Consider the following 19,524-nt stretch of genomic DNA (forward strand, 5'->3'; position numbering starts at 1 on the left):
GGGATTCATTTAAATCTTGCTTGTCATTGATAGTTCCTTTTTGACCTCCCAATTTCCTATTGAAGTACCCTAATGAGTTCCTCACGGGTCTTTGCTGCTATGTCAGCTCCTCAGCAAATGAATATCTTCCACCAAATCTCGAGGAAATGTTGAGGGGAGCACAGTGATGGAGATAGATAGAGATAACCGATCCTGACTGTTAGTGCTATTTGTGTGTAAATTACACAATTTCACCATGACCATGTGTGTTTCCTCAGGGTTGCTCCCACATCCCTAAGATGGGCAGGTTGGTAGACTAAATGCTACTGTAAATTGTACTTGGTTGGCAATTGAGTAAGATATGGAGAGAATACAATAAGTTTAGTGTAAATGGGCATTTGATGGTTGGTGTGACTTTAGTGGTCCAAAGGCCCTATTTCCATGTCTTACTACTCTATGAGTTCATAACTCCAGAACGAAGCACCCACAGAATCATACAAAAGAAAATGACTTTGATTATTGGGAATCCACCTGACTAAATGTGAATCAGGTCTCCCCAGGGCTAGATATAGACTGTATATTGGAGGCTGCACATTGATGAACGAGAGTCAAAAATACTCTTTCTACTTTCAGAGAGAGTCCAATTCTGCAGGAAATTACTCCAGAGGATGAAGATGTGGCATGCCTCTTGAATTTTGAATGATATGCAGTGTGTTATTGGTGGCCGTCAGACGAGCTAACTGCCAATGTGGCCGGCAAAATAGGCCAAGTTCATCAGGCCCACGGTAAGCTGAAGCCACAAGAAGCAGGCACTGCCTATATATTGTATACAGATGAGGCATCCAGCCTTCAATTGTATACTCAAGACATAGATCATGGATTTTTAGATAATGTGTTAATTAGGACATATGGGGTCATACAGGAAAGTGGTACAAAGGTAAAAATTCAGCTGTAATGTTACCAGATGGTGGAGTGGACACAAGTGGCTGAATGGTAGACTTCTGCTTCTCTTCCTTTTGTTCTTATAGCATCCAATTTTAGGCACTGCAGACTTGGATAATACCTGATAACAAAAATGAAAATGTCCCTCTCATAGCTTCAGCCTTGTAGAATATCTGCCAGATGGCTCTGTGCTCAGATAGGTAGCAGGGTGTTTAAAGAGTGGTACATGACCTACAGGCTAATGATGGCTCTGTGGCCTGTAAGAACCTCCGCTTTAAAGGTAATTACGGAACGCACGATTACTCTTCTTAGACATGTGAGTAGATGTAGGAAGTTGAGAGAGTAAGGATTGAAGCAGGCTGGGATTGAAGAGCTGAACAATATGGTATGATTTGAGAAAAGTACATTTGGAACATGTTCAAGGATTATTGTCTGTAAATGGTTGCTCTCACAACTGTAAAAGATTCATTGTGATTGATATTAAATAGAGGCATTCCTTCTACTTTCAGCCATTAAATTAAGATGAATTAATTACATATTTTTCTCTCATGCTTGATTAAACTTGCTTGGTTTCTAACATTTATTGCATAAGTGAATTTTAATATTTCATTAGATATATACAGTACTCGCCCAAAAGAAAGAATGCTTCTCTAAGTTCTCTCACTTCATAATACTATATATCAGAAAAGATTTTTATTTGATAGAGTGATTGAATATCTAATTATAGCATATAATATGTATCCATGGGTGAATACTTCACATTTACATTTGTGTAGATAGTATATATATTTGAGGGGATATTATTCAAGGAAATTAAAAAGCCAATTTTTTATTTAAATAAAGAAGTCCTGCAATATTTTAATTTGAATTACTCACAAAGCTCTTATCACCCCACGATCCAGTAACATATTGTCCCTTGTACTTGGTGACATGGTGCACATGCTTCCATTCAAAACTACAGGTAACATTTGTAATCATAAGTTTAATTGACTGCATTATTGAACAATCAACAGTCATGTATGTGATATGATTATAAATGCAATATTTTCAAACAAAATTAGTAACCAGCTTCATTGACATTGTTAATTGTTCATTATGATAAAGGCTGGGACTTGACAGTTGAATCAACACTGAACAATATTGATCAGCGTATCTGAAAGCTGTTAGCTGTTGGTTTGTGTTTCTTCCTTCATTCTCTTCTGATTAGTCATCTCTCTGTCCCTTTTCAGCTGCTGTCACCAATATTCCTCTGTATTTCAGCAACATTGTTGATTTTTATGGTGGAAACTTGGACCAAGACTTTATATTACAGGTGTCCCCTGCTTTTCGAACATTTGCTTTACGAAACCTCACTGTTACAAAAGTCCTACGTTAGTACCCTGTTTTTGCTTTCAGAAGGTGTTTTCACTGTTATGAAGAAAGGCAGCGCCTGATAAAAAATCAGCATGCGAAAAAATCAGCACGCGATAAAAGGCAGCGCGCGCCCCGAGCAGCCACTCCTCCCCCGGATTCGGAACTGCATTCTAGCCAGCATTGCTTAAATACATTGCATGGAGCAGCCGTTAGCAAGATGAGTTCTAAGGTGTCAGAAAAGCCTGAAGGAGCTTTTAAGGGTGTTACACTTAGCGTAAAACTAGACATAATTAAACGTTTCAATTGTGGTGAACTAAGCAAGGACAAAGTGAGTTTGGCTTGTGGAAGCTGACGAAGATGATGTTGAAGAGGTTTTGGCATCCCATGACCAAGATCTGATAGATGAAGAGCTGATGCAATTGGAAGAGGAAAGGATAACAATCGAAACCGAATGCAATAGCGAAAGGGAAGCAACTGCGTGAGATTTTCGCTGCAATGATAAAGTACGACTTTAATTTTGAAAGGGTACGTAGGTTTAGGGGATATTTGCAGGATGGTTTGAGTGCTTACAAAGAACTGTGTGATAGAAAAATGCGCGAGGCTCAGCAGTCAAGCAAGCCTTCTCCATCACCCACAGCAGACGACGAACCTCGGCCTTCGACATCGAGGCGAGCAGTCATAGGAGGAGATGAGCTGCCTGCCCTGATCGACGATGAGATGACACCCCCCTGTCCCACCACCCCAACTCCCAGGCTGCGGACAGGTACTGTACCGATTCGCGGAGAATGTAGCGGTAGCCGGGAGGCACACAGCACATCTTTAAGAAAGAAGCTGAAATAAGCATGCTGATTAATTACATGCCAGGCAGCACCTAATTAATTAGCATGTTTATTTTGGCTTTTTTCTTAAAGATGTGCTGTGTGGCTCCCGGCTACCGCTGCATTCTTCGCGGCAATGTATTGGGTCGGCGGCCCAGAAGGTGGGGGCCACTGCACCACCCCAACCTGCGACGACTCAGTCTAACACACCATCGTCAGTGTGCTCGGCGCTGTTTTCCCAATTCCGGTAAGTGATACTACACTGCACATACATTATTTCTACTTTATATAGGCTGTGTATTTTTACGCGTTATTTGGTAGATTTGGCAGCTTCATAGTTTAAAGGTTACTGGACAGCGCGTTTATGCCAACAGCGCTTGCGTGAGATTTTCTGCCGAGAGCGCTTGCGTGAGATTTTTGCTACGGAGATCTGTGCAGGCAATCATTGTAGAGAAGTATTTCTACTTTATATAGGCTGTGTAGTTATCATACCATTCCTGCTTTTACTATATGTTACTGTTATTTTAGGTTTTATGTGTTATTTGGCATGATTTGGTAGGTTATTTTTGGGTCTGCGAATGCTCACAAAATTTTCCCATATAAATAAATGGTAATTGCTTCTTTGCTTTACGACATTCCGGCTTACGAACCGTTTCATAGGAACGTTCTACCTTCGGATGGCGGGGGAAACCTGTATCACGTAATACACTTTCAAAAACTCTTCTCGGTATTCCCTACCTGATTCAGGAGGCCAAGAAAGGTGATTGTAGGAAGTGAATCCATAGACAAGAAAATCTGCAGCAACACACACAAAAATTTCTGGAGGAACTCAGCAGGCTAGGCAGCATCAATGGACAAGAGTAAACAGTAGGTGTTTCAGGCCTAGACGTTGACTCTTTTCCATGGATGCTGCCTGACCTGCAGAGTTTCTCCAGCATTTTGTGTGTTGAGTGAATCCATAGGCTGTGGGAACAGTTCAGTGATGAGGCAGGTGAAGTTGAGTGTAGTTATCCCCTTTGATTCAAGAGCCTGATGGTTGAAAGGTAATAACTGTTCCTGAACATGGTGGTGTCAGTCCTGAGGCTCCTGAACCTTCTACCTGATGGCAACAGTGAGAAGAGAGCAGGAACTGGGAGTGGGAGCCCATAAAGATAGATGCTGCTTTCCTGCAACAAAGTTTCATGAAGATGTTCTCAATGGTGGGGAGAGTTTTGCCCTTGATGGACTGGGTTGTATCCACTGATTTTTGTAGGATTTTCCATTCAACGGCATGGATGTTTCCAAGCCAGGCTGTGAGACAGCCAGTCCATAGATTCTTTACTACACATCTATAGAAGTCTGTTAAAGTTTTAGATGTCATGCCAAATCTTCACAAACTCTTAGGGAAGCAGAGCTGCTGCTGTGCTTTCTTTGCAATTGCATTTACATGCCTGATTCAGGACAAGTCCTCTGAAATGATAATCGAAGAATTTAAAGTTGCTGACCCTCTACCTTTGATCCTCCAATGAGGTCTGGTTCAAGGACCTCTGGTTTCCTCCCCCTGAAGTGAATAATCAGTGCCTTGGTCTTTCTGACATTGAGTAAGAGGTTGTTATTATGGTGCCACTCAGCCAGATTTTTAATTCCCCTCCTGTATGCCACAGTTGATTTGGCCTGTGACAATGGTGTTGTCAGTAAACTTGAATATAACATTAGAGCTGTGCTTCGCCACCCAGTCGTAAGTGTGAAGTGAGTCGAGCTGGGGACTAGGCACACAGCTTTGTGATGCACCTGTGCTGATGGAGATAGTGGAGGAGATGTTGTTGCCAATCTGAACTAACTGGGGTCCGCAAGTGAGAAAATCCAGGATCCAATTGCATAAGGGGATACTGAGGCCAAGATCTTGGAGCTCACTGATTAGTTTTGAGGGAATGGTATTAAATACTGAGCTGTAGTGGATGAAGAGCATCCTGATGTACACATCTTTCCAGTCCTGATGTTCCAGGAAGAGCCAACGAGATGACAACTGCTGTGGACCCTTTGCTCCAGTAGAGAATTTAGAGCCGATCTAAGTTGCTTCTCAGGCAGGAGTTGATATGTTTCATTGTTTGGAATCACTATCATTGATTGGAGTACTGCGCAGACTCAATAGAAGTGTTCCCATGCAAGTCCGGCAGTCTCCATAAAAGGAAGGCATTATCTAGCAGAGTGGTCATCGTGAGAGCGGTCGACGTCGGAGTGGCTTGAGTCAGAGTAGTAAGGCTTTGAGTCAACAAGGCTTCAGCGAGAACAGGGGGCGAGGCAAGTAAGCACATAAATTCATTCCTTGTTTCTTATTTCTTTTTTTCTTATTTAACACGTGAGAGAATAGTCTGTATGCCTTCAGGGCTAGTGTTCTGTTCTGGGTGTCAGATGTGGGATTTCTGGGAGACTACCAGCCTCCCTCATGGCCACATCTGCACCAACTGCATCGAGATACAGCTCCTTGGAGACCGTGTTTTTATACCAAGTATTGGTGGTCATTTGGTTGTTTCTGACACACCAATCAGTAAACCTTTCTCCACTTTCATTTTTCTCCCCTAATCCAAAAGGTTCTATGATGTTATCAACCCTTTCCTGTCCAACTTTGGAGTTAAAATCTTCCATGTCTAGTTTTATATCCTGAGATTTACATTGCTCATAGGCACTGTCGAGATCTTCATAAAACTTGTTGATATCCCCTTCATCCGCATCATTTGTTGGTGCATAGGCTTGGATTATGCTAATGTTAAAAGGGTTACCCCTTAATTTAACTAAAAGCAGCCGGTTGGATATCGCCCAAAATCCCATAAGACATTTTGATACTTGTTTGTTTAAAATAATTCCAACCCCATACATACGCTGTTGCTCTCCAGAATACATTATCAGAGAACTATTCTCAGTAAATTTGCCACTGTTGGTCCATCTAATTTCTGACAGGCCTAAGATATCAACTTCCAACCTTTTCATTTCATTTAATGTGTTGTCCAACTTTCCTTTCTGGTAAAGTGTACGGATGTTCCATGTTGTTACCGTTAGCCCTTCCCTATTGCTTACAGTCTCCGGACAACAGTCTGGTGTCACCTGCAGCACATGACTACCCCTACTGAGTGAGGTGTTGTTCTGTTGATTAGAATCAACCCCATTCACGCTGTTGTCTGGTTTCCTTCTTTTGTTTCTTTCCGTGATTGACTCGGCAGAAATTTCAACAGTGGTTTGCCATTGCCTTCTGTTGCCGCAGTGCTCATCTAACTAGAGCATTTGACCTCTACTGGTGCTCCCAATTGGGAATCATACACTAGACGTCGCTCAACCTTTGCCGTTGTTGTACAAAGACAATCCTCCACCAAAGCTTGGAGTCCATCTCCCTGCTGCCGAAGACTTCAGTGATATTAGGTGACACCACCACCATTGGTCTGAGTATTTTTCTGGTGCCAAACACTCGCCATAGACAGAGCTCCTTCAGTGAGACAGGGTGCACCCAGACCTAAGTCCTACATGAAGGTGGAGTTGTCTTGGGTGGTAGAAGCTACATAATCGCTATTGGCATTTCCTGATATTATGTTTTATTGATTTCACTAAAGCATTCAACAAAGTGCAGCATGAAAAATTATTTCAAATTCTCGCTAAACTAAACATTGACGGAAGGGACCAACAACTGCTTCAAAATTTATATTGGAATCAAACGGCAGCGGTAAAAATTGATGATAATATAAGCAGTTGGACTAAAATTCAAAGAGGAATTAGACAGGGATGCGTTACCTCACCAGAATTACTTAATATCTATAGTGAAATGATTCTCAGAGAAATAGAAGACCTAGATGGGATAAAAATTGGAGGTGTTAACATCAACAATATAAGATATGCATACGATACCACCCTAATAGCAAGTGCTGCAGAAGACCTACAAATCCTCCTAGACAAAGTAGTACAAACAAGTGCAGATTTCAGTCTAACCATCAACTGTAAAAAAACCAAATGTATGGTAATATCAAAACAGCAGGATACTCCCAACTACCAATTGTACATCAGTAACCAAGAGATTGAACGAAAGACCAGCTTTAATTACCTTGGTGGCTTTATATCACAAGATGCCAGAAGTAAAGTAGAAATAAAAAGAAGAATTGCCATTGCTAAAACCAACTTCCAAAAAATGAAACCAGTTTTTACCAACAGACACATTTCTATGACAACAAGGCTTAGGCTGCTAAAATGTTACATCCGGTCAATCTTGCTGTATGCTTCCGAAACATGGACTATAACACCAGAACTCCAAAGAAACTTAGAAGCAACAGAAATGTGGTTTCTTAGAAGAATGCTGAAAATATCATATAGAGATAGGGTAACTAATGAGACAGTACTCCAACATGCCCATACAAAAAGATCTTTAATGAGAACATTAACTGAGAGGAAGCTTAAATTCCTGGGCCATGTCAACAGAAAGGGAGAAGTAGAATGCCTTACATTACAAGGCCGCGTGTCTGGGAAATGCAGAAGAGGAAGGCAAAGAAGAAAATACGTGGACACTGTGAAAGAACTAACAGATCTAAGTGTGCGAGATACCATTGATGCTGCGAGGGATTGTTTGATGTGGAGAGCCACGATCGCCCAAGCATGTAACGTGCAAGGCACATGAAGAAGAAGAACAACAGGACAGTCAATGTAGCATAGAAATACAATTGTGAATTAATCAGTCTGATGGCCTGGTGGAAGAAGCTGTCCCGGAGCCTGTTGGTCCTGGCTTTTATGCTGTGGTACCGTTTCCCAGATGGTAATAGCTGGAACAGTTTTTTTGATTGGTGTGACTCAGGACCCCAATGATCCTTCAGGCCCTTTTTACACACCCATCTTTGTAAATGTCCTGAATTCTAGAAGGTTCACAACTGCAGATGCGCTGGGCCGTCCGCACCACTCTCTGCAAAGTCCTGTGATTGAGGGAAGTACGGTTCCCATACCAGGATGCTCTCAATCATGCCCCTGTAGAAAGTTCTTGGGATCTGGGGACCTGTACCAAACTTCTTCAGCCGACTGAGGTGAAAGAGGCGATGTTATACTTTTTTCACTACACAGCCGATATGTACAGACCACGAGAGATCCTCGGTGATGTTTATGCTGAGGAACTTAAAGCTATTCACTCTCTCAACCCCGGATCCATTGATGTCAATAGCTGTTAGCCTGTCTTCATTCCTCCTGTAGTCCTCAACCAGCTCCTTTGTTTTTGCAGCAACGAGGGAGAGATTGTTTTCTTGACACCACTGTGTCAGGGTGATGACTTCTTCTCTATAGGCTGCCTTGTTATTATTTTAGATTAGGCCGATCAATGTAGTATCGTCAGCAAGGCCTAGTGCAGGGGACAACCCAGTGTTTAGACAATTTAAACGCCAGACCAAATAGACTGGAGAGGTAGGGTGTCGGGACGGGAGGCAAAGGTCGGTCCAATTTCCATTGCTCTCCCACGATGTTCACCCCTCCTACTGCTGCACTGAGGCTGAGAGACTGCTCCAGCTGCTATGCGCTTTATGTCTGTAAGCTTCGCGGCAATTTGCCCTGGTATTTGATGAACTGAGTACTAGTGCTTGATCTGCCTGCATTTTTATCAAAAGGTGAAAGTTAGTTTCACATCATTTTGGAGCAGTTTTGAGGCTGAAGTGTTGTGCTTGAGGCCTAAGCGCAGAGGCTTTGATAAGTGAGGCTGTAGTGAGCCCACTGAATGATGTATGTAGAAGGTATTGCTAAGTGAAGGTCAAGTCTTTCCTCTTTCTTTCTTCCAACCCAGAAATAATTTAAGAGGTAATAAATTGCTGGAGTGATACCTGTCTCTATCTGTCTGTCCAGGTACCATATCTGATGCGGACTTTGGTGACCATGGTTTTCCATATAGATCTATCCTTCGTTTTTTGGATGACTTCCATTTCCTCAATGTGTAGCCACCTGGCTATGCTTTTGATGTACATAAGCCGAGGTCTTCCTTTAGGTTTGCTCCCCTCAATCTTTCCAGAGAGTATGAGTTTTTCTAGTTCATCTTTCCGCCTGATGTGTCCTAGGAATCTGAGTTGTCTTTCTCTTATTGTTTGTATGAGTGATCGAACTGCTTGGGCTCTTCTGAGAACTTCTTCATTTGATGTGTGTGTGGTCCATCATATTTTTAACATTCTCTTGTAGAACCATAAACCAACTGCTTCTAGGCTCTTTTCCATTGCTGGGGAAATGGTCCAGTATTCACTTCCATAAGTTAAGATAGAATAAATGTAGCACTGCAGTATTCTGTTTTTAGTGTACATGCTCATCTTTCTGTCTGTAAATATGGTCTTCATTTTTTGGAAAACTTCTTTCGCCATTGCTATTCTGTAATGGATATCTGTATCGCATCTGCCATTACTTGTTATCAAGATGTCTGAATTTGTTGGCTTGTTTGATGTTTGTATTTCCGATCTTGATCACACATTGTGGGATGTTTATCTTTCTGGAGATGGCCAAGCTTTCTGTCTTCTTGGTGTTGATTGAGAGGCCTCTGCGATTACTTTCTGCTGCCACTATAGTGAGTAGTTTTTGATGTTTTGTTTCTGAGTCAGCTATTAGTATGATGTCATCAGCATATCTGATGTTATTTATATTATGGCCTCCAATTGTGAATCCTTTGATATCTTTGATACTTCTCAAGATATTTTCACTATGCAGTTTGAATAAGTCCAGTGAAAAGACACCACCTTGCCCGACTCCTCTCATGATATTCACATACTCACTCACTTCTCCTTTTATTCTGATGGATGCTATCAGGTCCCAGTATAAGTTTCATAAGAAACCTATACCTTTTCCATCTATGTCAAGACCTTGAAGCACTTCCAGAAGATCTTGCTGTCTGACAGTGTCAAAAGCTTTTGTATAGTCGATGAAACATAGGTAGATGTCTTTTTGTACCTGGATGGCTTGTTCACAGATCATCCGTAGCATGAAAATTGCATTTCTGGTTCCATCGTTTTCCACAAGGCCACATTGTTCTTTACTGATTTCTGGTTTTATACAGCGACTTGCTCTCATCATGATTACTCTGAGAATAATTTTTGCCACGTGGCCCATCAGGCATTTTGTACAATGTAACTCACATTCTGTTACTCCCTCTTTCTTTGGAAGTGTGATGAATACTGATTTACTTAAATCATCAGGTATCTCCCCATGACCATAGATTTAATTTGCTATTTCTGTTATTTTCTCTATTCCGAAATCTTCTAAGGCCATTTCAACAGCTATGTTGCCTGGACCAGTTGTTCTGTTCTGTTTTATTTTATTAATGGCTGCTTGAATTTCTGATTTTAGAATGTTAGGTCCTTCAAGATTCTTCTTTATGTTCAGTTTTTCTCCACTTTGGTCTTCAAAAAGTTCTTTTATATATTCTGTCCATCTGTTTAGGATTTCCTCTTTGTTCATAATTAAGCTGCCGTCTTTTGCCTTGATGCATCCACTTGCTGAGCAAGGTAATTTCCCCGTTAGCTCTTTAATCTTACTGTGCATCAACTTTGTTCCAGGGTTATGGGTTTGTAGCATTTCTATCTCTCAGCATTTCTCATTTAGCCATCTGTCTTTAGCTTCCCTGCATTTTCTTTTTATTGTCTTATCAAGTTTTTTGTATTCTTCGCTGTCTCTTGGTTTGATGGTCTGTTTTTGTTGCATCAATTGTATTATATCTTCAGTTATCCATTTCTTCTTAGGTGGTATGCTCCTCCTAAATGTGGGAGATCAGAAAGAAGTTGAGTGTTCTTGGCAACCGTGTTTGCAGGAAGTGTGTATAATTGTAGCTCTTTACAGATCAGATTGATTAGCTGGTACAGCAGATAGACTCAGGGCAAAAATTGTTAGAATAGAAGTTTTAGGGAGTTGCTCATACCACAGGTTCTTCCAGAGGGGTGATTGACCAGCAGGAAGGGTGGGCAATTCCCTGTGGTGATTCCCCTCTCTAGCAAGTATACTGCTTTGGAAACTGTTGGAGAGGTCAGCCTCACAGTAAGAATCAACAGCAGCAAGATCAAGGACACCATCGTAGCGGGGAAGGGAAGGGCGATTTCTTGGCCAGCAGAATTGATAGGGGACTCTTTGATCAGGAACACAGGCAGGCATTCATTTCTGTGGCTGCAGTGGTGTGTTGCCTCTCTGGTCAAGGATGTTCCTAAAATGGTACAAATGATAAAGGCAGGGAGAAAGCTGAGGTCCTGCAAAGGAAAGTAGGCAGAAGGTTAAAAAGCTACAATCTCTAGATTACTTCCTGGACCATGTGGGTGAAGGCAGGAACAGAAGGGGAGAGTAAATGACTGCATGACAGAAGGCCTGGTGCAAGTGGGAGAGCTTCTGCTGCTGATACCATCGGGATCCTCGCAAGGGCAGAGGTGACCTTTACAAGACAGAGGAATTGCACGTGATCTGTACGGGCAGCAAGATCCTTGCAGGGAGGTTTGCTCATGCTACTCAGGACGGTGAACACAGGTTTAGCAGTGGAGTGGGGTCTAATGTAGCAGTGTAACAAACGAGACAGTTGAAGCAAATATAGAAGATTAAAGCAGGCAAGTCCAGTAGACAGATCAGGCAGGAGCAAGATAGAGGAATTCCATCAGTGTCATTGCTTGATTTATTTCCCTGACCACTAACTTCCTCTCTTTCATTCTTTTGTTATCTACCTGCAGTAAATGGCTAATTAACCCATGGGAAACCAGAGCACCACTGGACACTAGTGTAGTCAAGGACAAATTCCTCACAGATAGCACCCAAAGTCAGGAACAGACCCAAGTCCTCAGAACTGTGGAGCAGCAACTTTCTTTGCTTGTCCAAGAAGTACCATGAAAATAATATTTAACAGGCAAATTCTGTGCTCAATTAATCTGCAATTTTATATTAGATGGACAGAATAAATTCGGAAATAGGAAATAAATGAAACTTAAATCCCAGTCAGGATTAACCGCCTGCAAGCTGGCGGAGTTTGGTGCAGATTCTACATCTCCAGTGGTGGAGACATGTCATGTTTCCAAGTATATGCCAAGAGTAATGAAGTACAGAATTCCAGGCACTATCCGTCATTTCAAGTTACCAGTGTACAGGTGGAGGAGAAAAAGTTAAGGAAAGATTACTTGCAGATGAGATATCCAGGCTGCTGAAATATATTTCCCAGCAACAAGAAATGCAAATAAAATAGCATCTTAAGTTGTCCTTTACTGATTTGAAGATCTACATTCCCCACTGTTACGGTATGTAAGAACATAAGAAATAGGAGCAGGAATAGGCCATTTGGCCTGTCGAGCCTGCTCCGCCATTCAATAAGATCATGGCTGATCTGACCACGGACTCATCTCCACCTACCTGCCTTTTCTCCATAATCCTTAAGTCCCCTACTATGCAAAAGTCTATCCAACCTTGTCTTAAATACTTTGTATATTTACTGAGGGAGCCTCCATTGCTTCATTGGTCAGAAAATTCCACAGATTTACCACTCTTTGGGAAAAGCAGTTCCTCCTCATCTCCGTCCTAAATTTACTCCGGGGAATCTTGAGGCTATGCCCCCTAGATCTAGTCTCACCTACCAGTGGAAACAACTTTCCTGCCTCTATCTTATCTATCCCTTTCATTATTTCATATTTTTCTATTAGATCTCCTCTCATACGCAGAAGAGAAGATGGCGGCGTGATGCAACGTGCAGCGGCCACTCTGCAGATGAATATCTGTTATTTGTTAAGTAGGATGCCATGCACAATCCTGATTTGATAGAGGCAGATGTGAGAAGCACAGAAGAACATCTGGTGAAACTTCTGAAATGCCTGTTTCGCTGCTGCTGCTGCTGCTGTGCGATCCAGAATCTCCGGAGGGAAGGCCCCAAATCCTCGGCTTTGCTTGTTGCTTGGCGGCCAGGGCGGGGTGGAAGCGCTCGGCAGAGATAGTGCTCGGTGCTCGGTGTTGGAGGGCTGGTCAGAAGCTTGAAGTTTTTGGATGGACTCAGAGTCGGCTGTGGTTGGGTGCTTCCAGGGAGCTGCATCAGCAAGTTCGCAGCGCTGGAGGCTCATGGCAGGGAGAGTGTCGCCCTTCTACCATCTGCGTGAGATGATGGGGCCATTGGGACTTTGAGACTTTTTTTTACCACACCCATGGTCTGCTCTTTATCAAATTATGGTATTGCTTTCCACTGTTGTAACTATATGTTATAATTATGTGGTTTTTGTCAGTTTTAGTCTTGGTCTGTCTTGTGTTTCTGTGATATCATACTGAAGGAACATTGTATCATTTCTTAATGCATGCATTACTAAATGACAATAAATGAGGACTGAGTGTCCTCATAATCTAATCTAATCTACTTCTGAATTCCAGTGAGTGCAGTGTCACGCGACTCAATCCCTCCTCATCGTCCAACCCCCTCATCTCTGGAATCAACCTGGCGAACCTCCTCTGCACCACCTCCAAAGTCAGTGTATCCTTCCTCAAGTAAAGAGGCCAGCACTGCACAGTGTACAGTGTGTATTCTCTGCAGGATTAATGACAACATCAGTAAGGTTCCTTCAGCAGCATTGCTTAACTCTGTGATATCCACCGGAAGCTTAGCAAGATACAATCCTATGGCATATCTCCCTATGAAGATACTGTTATGAATAGAGGAATAGCTGACAGGCAGGAGGCAGCGAGTGGGAATAAAGGGAGCCTTTCCTGCCAGTGAATAGTGCAGTTCCTCAGGGTTCAGAATTAGGACTGCTACTTTTCACATTGTTTGTCAATGAATTAGATAATGGAATTGATGGCTTTGTGGCAAAGTTTGCAGATGATACAAAGATAGGTGGAGGGGTAGGTAGTGCTGAGGAAGCAATGCGATTGCAGAAGGACTTAGCCAAATTGGAAGAATGGGCAAAAAGGTGGCAGATGGAATACAGTGTTGGGAAATATATGATAATGCATTTTGATAAATGAACAATAGTGTGGACTGTTATCTAAATGTGAAGAAGGTTCAAACACCAGAGGTGCAGAGGGACTTAGGAGCCCTCATGCAAGACTCCCAGAAGGTTAAATTATAGGTTAAGTCTGTGGTAAAAAAGCAAATGCAACGTTGGCACTTATATCAGGGGGAATAGAATATAAAAGCAAGGAGATAATGCTGACAATATACACAAAATGCTGGAGGAACTCAGCAGGCCAGGCAGCATCTATGGAAAAAAGTACAATCGATGTTTTAGGCCGAGACCCTTCGGCAGGACTAGAGAAAAAATGGTGAAGAGTAGATTTAAAAGGTGGGGACAAGGGGAGAGAGAAACATAAGGTGATAGGTGAAATCGGGAGGGGGAGAAATGTAGTAAAGAGCTGGGAGATTGATTGGTGAAAGAGATACAGGGCTGGAGAAGGGGGAGTCTGATAGGAAAGGACGGAAGGCCATGGAAGTAAGAAAAGGGGGAGGAGCACCAGAGGGAGTTGATGGGCAGGCAAGGAGATAAGGTGAGAGAGGGAAAAGGGGATGGGGTATGGTGAAAGGGGTGGGTACATTACCGGAAGTTCAAGAAACTGATGTTCATGCCATCAGGTTAGAGGCTACCCAGACAGAATATAAGGTATTGTTCCTCCAACCTGAGTGTGGCCTCATTGCAACAGTAGAGGAGGCCATGCATTGACATATCGGAACTGGAATGGGAAGTGGAATTAAAATCCGTGCCCATTGGGATACCTTGCTTTTTCTGGTGGATGGAGCACAGGTGCTCGGCGAAGCGGTCTCCCAGTCAACAACGGGTCTCACCGATATACAGGAGACACACTGGGAGCAGCAGACACAGAATATGACCCAACTGCCTCATAGGTGGACTGTTTGAGGCCCTGAATGGTAGTGAGGGAGAAGGTGTAGGGGCAGGTGTAGCACTTGTTCTGGTTGCAAGGATAAGTGCCAGGAAGGGGATCAGTTGGTAGGGACGAATGGACAAGTGCCAGGAAGGGGATCAGTGGGGAGGGACAAACGCTGAGCCCTTGTAAGGCACTAGTCAGGCCACACTTGAAGTAATGTCAACAGTTTTGGGTCCCATATCTCAGAAAGGATGTGTTATCATTGGAGAGGGTCCAGAGGAAGTTCACAAGGATGAAACTGGGAATGAAGGTGTTAACATATGAGGAGCATTTGGCAGCCTTGGGCCTGTACTTACAGGAATTTATTAGAGTGCAGGGCAGTGGGGTGGGGGGAGGTTCTTTTTGAAACCTACCGAATGTTGAGAGAACTAGATATAGTGGATGTGGAGAGGATGTTTCCTATGGTGGGGTTATCCAGAACTAAAGGGCACAGTCTCAAAATTGAGGGGTGACCTTTTAGAATGGAGGTAAGAAGGAATTTTCTAGCCAGAGAATAGTGAATCTCTGGAAAGCTCTGTGACAGACTGTGGTGGAGGCCAAGTCTGTGCATATATTTATGGCGGAAGTTGATCGTTTACTGATTGGTCAGGGCATCGATGAATATGGCGAGAAGGCAGGTGTGTGGGGTGGAGTAGCCAAGATGCAACAGGGGATCAGACTCGATCGGCTGAATGGCCTAATTCTTCTCCTAAGTCTAAACGGACAGGCAGGTAGGCAGTGTGGGTGAGGTAGCTCTGTTGGTAAAGAACGAAATCAAATCCTTAGAAAGAGGTAACATCTGATAAGAAGATGCAGAATCCTTGTGAGTAGAATTAAGTAACTGCAAAGGTAAAAAAGACCCTGATGAACAACAGCCAGGATGTGGTGTGCAAATTACAATAGGAGATAGAAAAGGCATGTCAAAAGGACAATGTTACGATAGTCATGGGAGTTTCAATATGCAGGTAGATTGGGAAAATTAGGTTGGTGCTGGATCCCAAGAAAAGGTATTAGGAGGTATTTGTAGAATGGCTACGAGATGGCTTTTTAGAGCAGCTTGTGGTTGAACCCAGTTGGAAAAAAGGCTATTCTGGATTGGGTGTTGTGTAATGAATGAGATTTGATTAGGGAGCTTAAGGTAAAGGAGCCCTTAAGAGACAATGATCATAATGTGAAAGAATTCACACTGCAATTTGAGAGAGAGGGGCTAATATCAGATGTAAGAGGCATGAGTGAGGAGTTGGCAAAGGTTGATGAGAAGGGAACACTAGCAGGAATGACAACAGAACAACAGCTTCTGGGGGTAATTCAACAGGACAGATACATCCCAAAGATGAAGAAGTATTCTAAAAGGAGGATGAGGCAACCGTGGCTGACTATGAAAGTCAAGCACAGCATAAAAGCAGAAGAGAGGCCAGATAAATAACAAAAATTTGGGGGAAATTAAAGGATTAGAAAGCTTTTAAAAACCAACAGAAGGCAACTAAAAAGCCATAAGGAGAGAAAAGATGAAACATGAAGGTAAGCTAGCCAACACTATCAAAGAGGATACCAGAAGTTTTTTCATATATATCAAGAATAAAAGAGAGGTGAGAGTGGATATCAGACCCCTAGGAAATGACACTGGAGTGGTAGTGTACTGCCTTCACTGTGTGGATATATAAAGCTATTCAGTAGTTAAACAATTTCTCAAAAATCAACCAAGGTAGAGGCTTCCTGCAGGGTTTCTAATGAAACCGTACTTGTGAAATTGCAGAAAGTGGAGTACATATTAAATTCAACACAGAATTTTCACACACCTGAATGTACTGGTACTGTGGATTATTCTGTCAATCAGTGCTAACCAAGTTAATATACACACACAACACTCCATCACTATGCCGTGTAATCAGGAGTAAACTTGTGGCACAATGATATCTCAAATAAAGATAAAGGATAAGCATAATGTTCCTTCAAAGTACATCAACTAAATATTTACCAATATTAACAAAAACTTAAAATTCACAGATATTGCTGTTTCAAAGGCAAATAAAGAGCAAATAGAGATACCTGTCTTTCCACCAAGCACTTCAAAACAAAATCTAAATTAAGCCATGCAGGAAATGATATAAAAAGCAGCTGACGTACAGGAAGTACCGTTCGTACAAAATGAACTGTGCCTCTGGAGGCCAGAACACTCCCCACCTGGCAGATGTCTGGCTTAACTACTGGAGCTAAAAGTCAAATGATCATTTCATTAACATTTCCTGCTTTGACAAAAGCAGGATAGTTTGGGAGACCGGCCTAGAAATCAGTCTTACTGGAGGGTAATGTAATTGTTGGAAACATACATAATTCATAGCCACTGATATCGAGCTGGGATGGCATGATGACATTACAGAAAATACTTTTTAACCACGTTTTGGTGTAAAATAACTGAGTTGTCGTGAATTTTCTTAAACATTAAACGCCTCTGACGTTTTACTTGCATAAACCTACATTGGTAACCCCAATGCTCTAGGACGATTCCAGAGTTAGTGAGCATGTCAGCCAATGCAGACGCTTTGAAGCTGCCGGAGTTAAATGCCATTGCTTGTTTTGTACAAGCTGAGGCCCAAACCTCACTGGAGGCCGCCAACGGCATCAGGATCTAGACTTACGTGACACAATGGGTGACGCTCTGCTTCAATGGGTGACATTACACATGGGACTTCATCCAAGCTATAGTGGCTAGACCTCTGGTTGGCGCAGATTTCCTGTGTGCCCAAGGACTATCAATCGATTTTAAGAACCGCTGGCTTGTGGATATCAAGGATATTGACTTTCCTGACCATCGCATCTCTGCAGGAGGTGCAAAACCCCTCCCATCAAAAGTAGCTGCTGTTATAGATTTCCCACTGCCCTACACTACTAAAAACTACAGGAGTTTTTAGGCATGGTAAATTCCTATCATCACTTCATTCTCTGAGCTGCTGAACTTATGCTCCCCCTGTATAGTGCACTTAAAGGCAATACCCCTAATCACGTGCTTGACTGGTCAGCGGACATGACCAGGACATGATGATGCCAGCCAAGCTCTTTCTAACGTGACCCTCCTGGTGCACCCATTCCCAAACACACCCATGGACATTACTACTGCCGCTTTACACTATGCTGTGGATACTGTGCACGAACAGTTGGTTGGGTAAGTGTGGCAGCCGCCCACCACCTTCAGTGGGCAGTTCCATCTCCCCGAAAGCACGTACAGCGTGTTTGACCGCAAGCTTCTCACTCTCTATCTGGTTGTTCAGCATTTTTATTTTCTTCTAGAGGGCTGCCATTTCACAGCGTTCATTGGTCACAAACCCCTCGTGCACATGATCACCAAAATATCAGATGCTTTGACTGCATGGCAGCAATGCCCCTGGCCTACCAATCTGAGTTCACAATGCATATACAACATATCAAGGGGAAAATAATACTGTGGTTGATTGCCTCTCAGAATCAGGCTTATTATCACTGGCATGTGTCGTGAAATTTGTTAACTTAGCAGCAGCAGTTCAATGCAATACATGATACAGAAGAAAGTAAGTAAATAAATAGAACAATTACAGTATACGTATATTGAATAGATTAAAAATTGTGCAAAAACAGAAATAATATACATTTAAAAATTGAGGTAGTGTTCACGGGTTCAATGTCCATTTAGGAATCGATGGCAGAGGGGAAGAAGCTGTTCCTGAATCACTGAGTGTGTGCCTTCAGGCTTCTGTACCTCCAACCTGATGGCAACAATGAGAAAAGGGCATGCCCTGGGTGCTGGAGGTCCTTAATAATGGACACTGTCTTTCTGAGACACCATTCCTTGAAGATGTCCTGGGTACTTTGTAGGCTAGTGGCCAAGATATAGCTGACTAAATTTACAACCCTCTGCAGCTTCTTTCAGTCCTGTTTTTGAGTGTTTTTGTTGACATACCAAATCGCTTCAAACTCCTAATGAAGTACAGTTGCTGCCTTGCCTTCTTTATAGCTGCATCAATATATTGTGACCAGGTTAGGTCCTCAGAAATCTTGACACCCATGAACTTGAAACTGCTCACTCTCTCTACTTCTGATCCCTCTATGAGGATTGGTATGTGTTCCTTCATCTTACCCTTCCTGAAGTCCACAATCAGCTCTTTCGTCTTACTGCCATTGAGTGCCAGGTTGTTGCTGTGACACCACTCCACTAGTTGGCATATCTCACTTCTGTACTTCCTCTTGCCTCTAGCTGAGACTCTACCAACAATGGTTGTATCATCAGCAAATTTATAAATGGTATTTGAGTAAATACCAGCCGCTGAGGTCATAAACATAGGGGTTGACAATGCCTGCATGTCACCCGACCAAGCTACTGACCCGGAGTTCCAGGCTTACTGAACAGCAGTCACGGGCCTGTGATTGGCTGACATTAAGTTCGGAGAAGCTGGGGTTTCTCACTTGTGTGAACTCTTACTCATTTGCCCTCGCCCCGTAGTGCCCACAAACTGGAGACAAAGTGTTTTTAACTCCGTACATGGCTCTTGCATCTGGGCCAGAAGGCCTCACAGAAACTTGTTGCACTACAGTTTGTGTGGTTGGCCTTAGAAAGGACATGCGTGATTGGTCTGCA

The 19,524-nt window shown here is 42.7% G+C and overlaps 1 long non-coding RNA gene across 2 annotated transcripts in view; it reads right to left on the bottom strand.

The window, feature by feature from the left end:
• Positions 1 to 16,984, bottom strand: part of LOC140195283 (uncharacterized) — a 90,828-nt gene extending 73,844 nt beyond the window's left edge. Inside the window, exon 1 of one of the 2 annotated variants that reach the window (XR_011885410.1) lies at positions 16,965 to 16,984. This is a non-coding gene — a long non-coding RNA (uncharacterized lncRNA). Of the gene's footprint in view, positions 1 to 16,920 lie in introns of both variants that reach the window. The other variant, XR_011885411.1, reaches the window with a different exon arrangement.
• Between the last annotated feature and the right edge of the window lie 2,540 nt (positions 16,985 to 19,524).

The sequence above is a fragment of the Mobula birostris genome, chromosome 3, assembly GCF_030028105.1.
Source record: "Mobula birostris isolate sMobBir1 chromosome 3, sMobBir1.hap1, whole genome shotgun sequence".
Classification (NCBI taxonomy): domain Eukaryota; kingdom Metazoa; phylum Chordata; class Chondrichthyes; order Myliobatiformes; family Myliobatidae; genus Mobula; species Mobula birostris.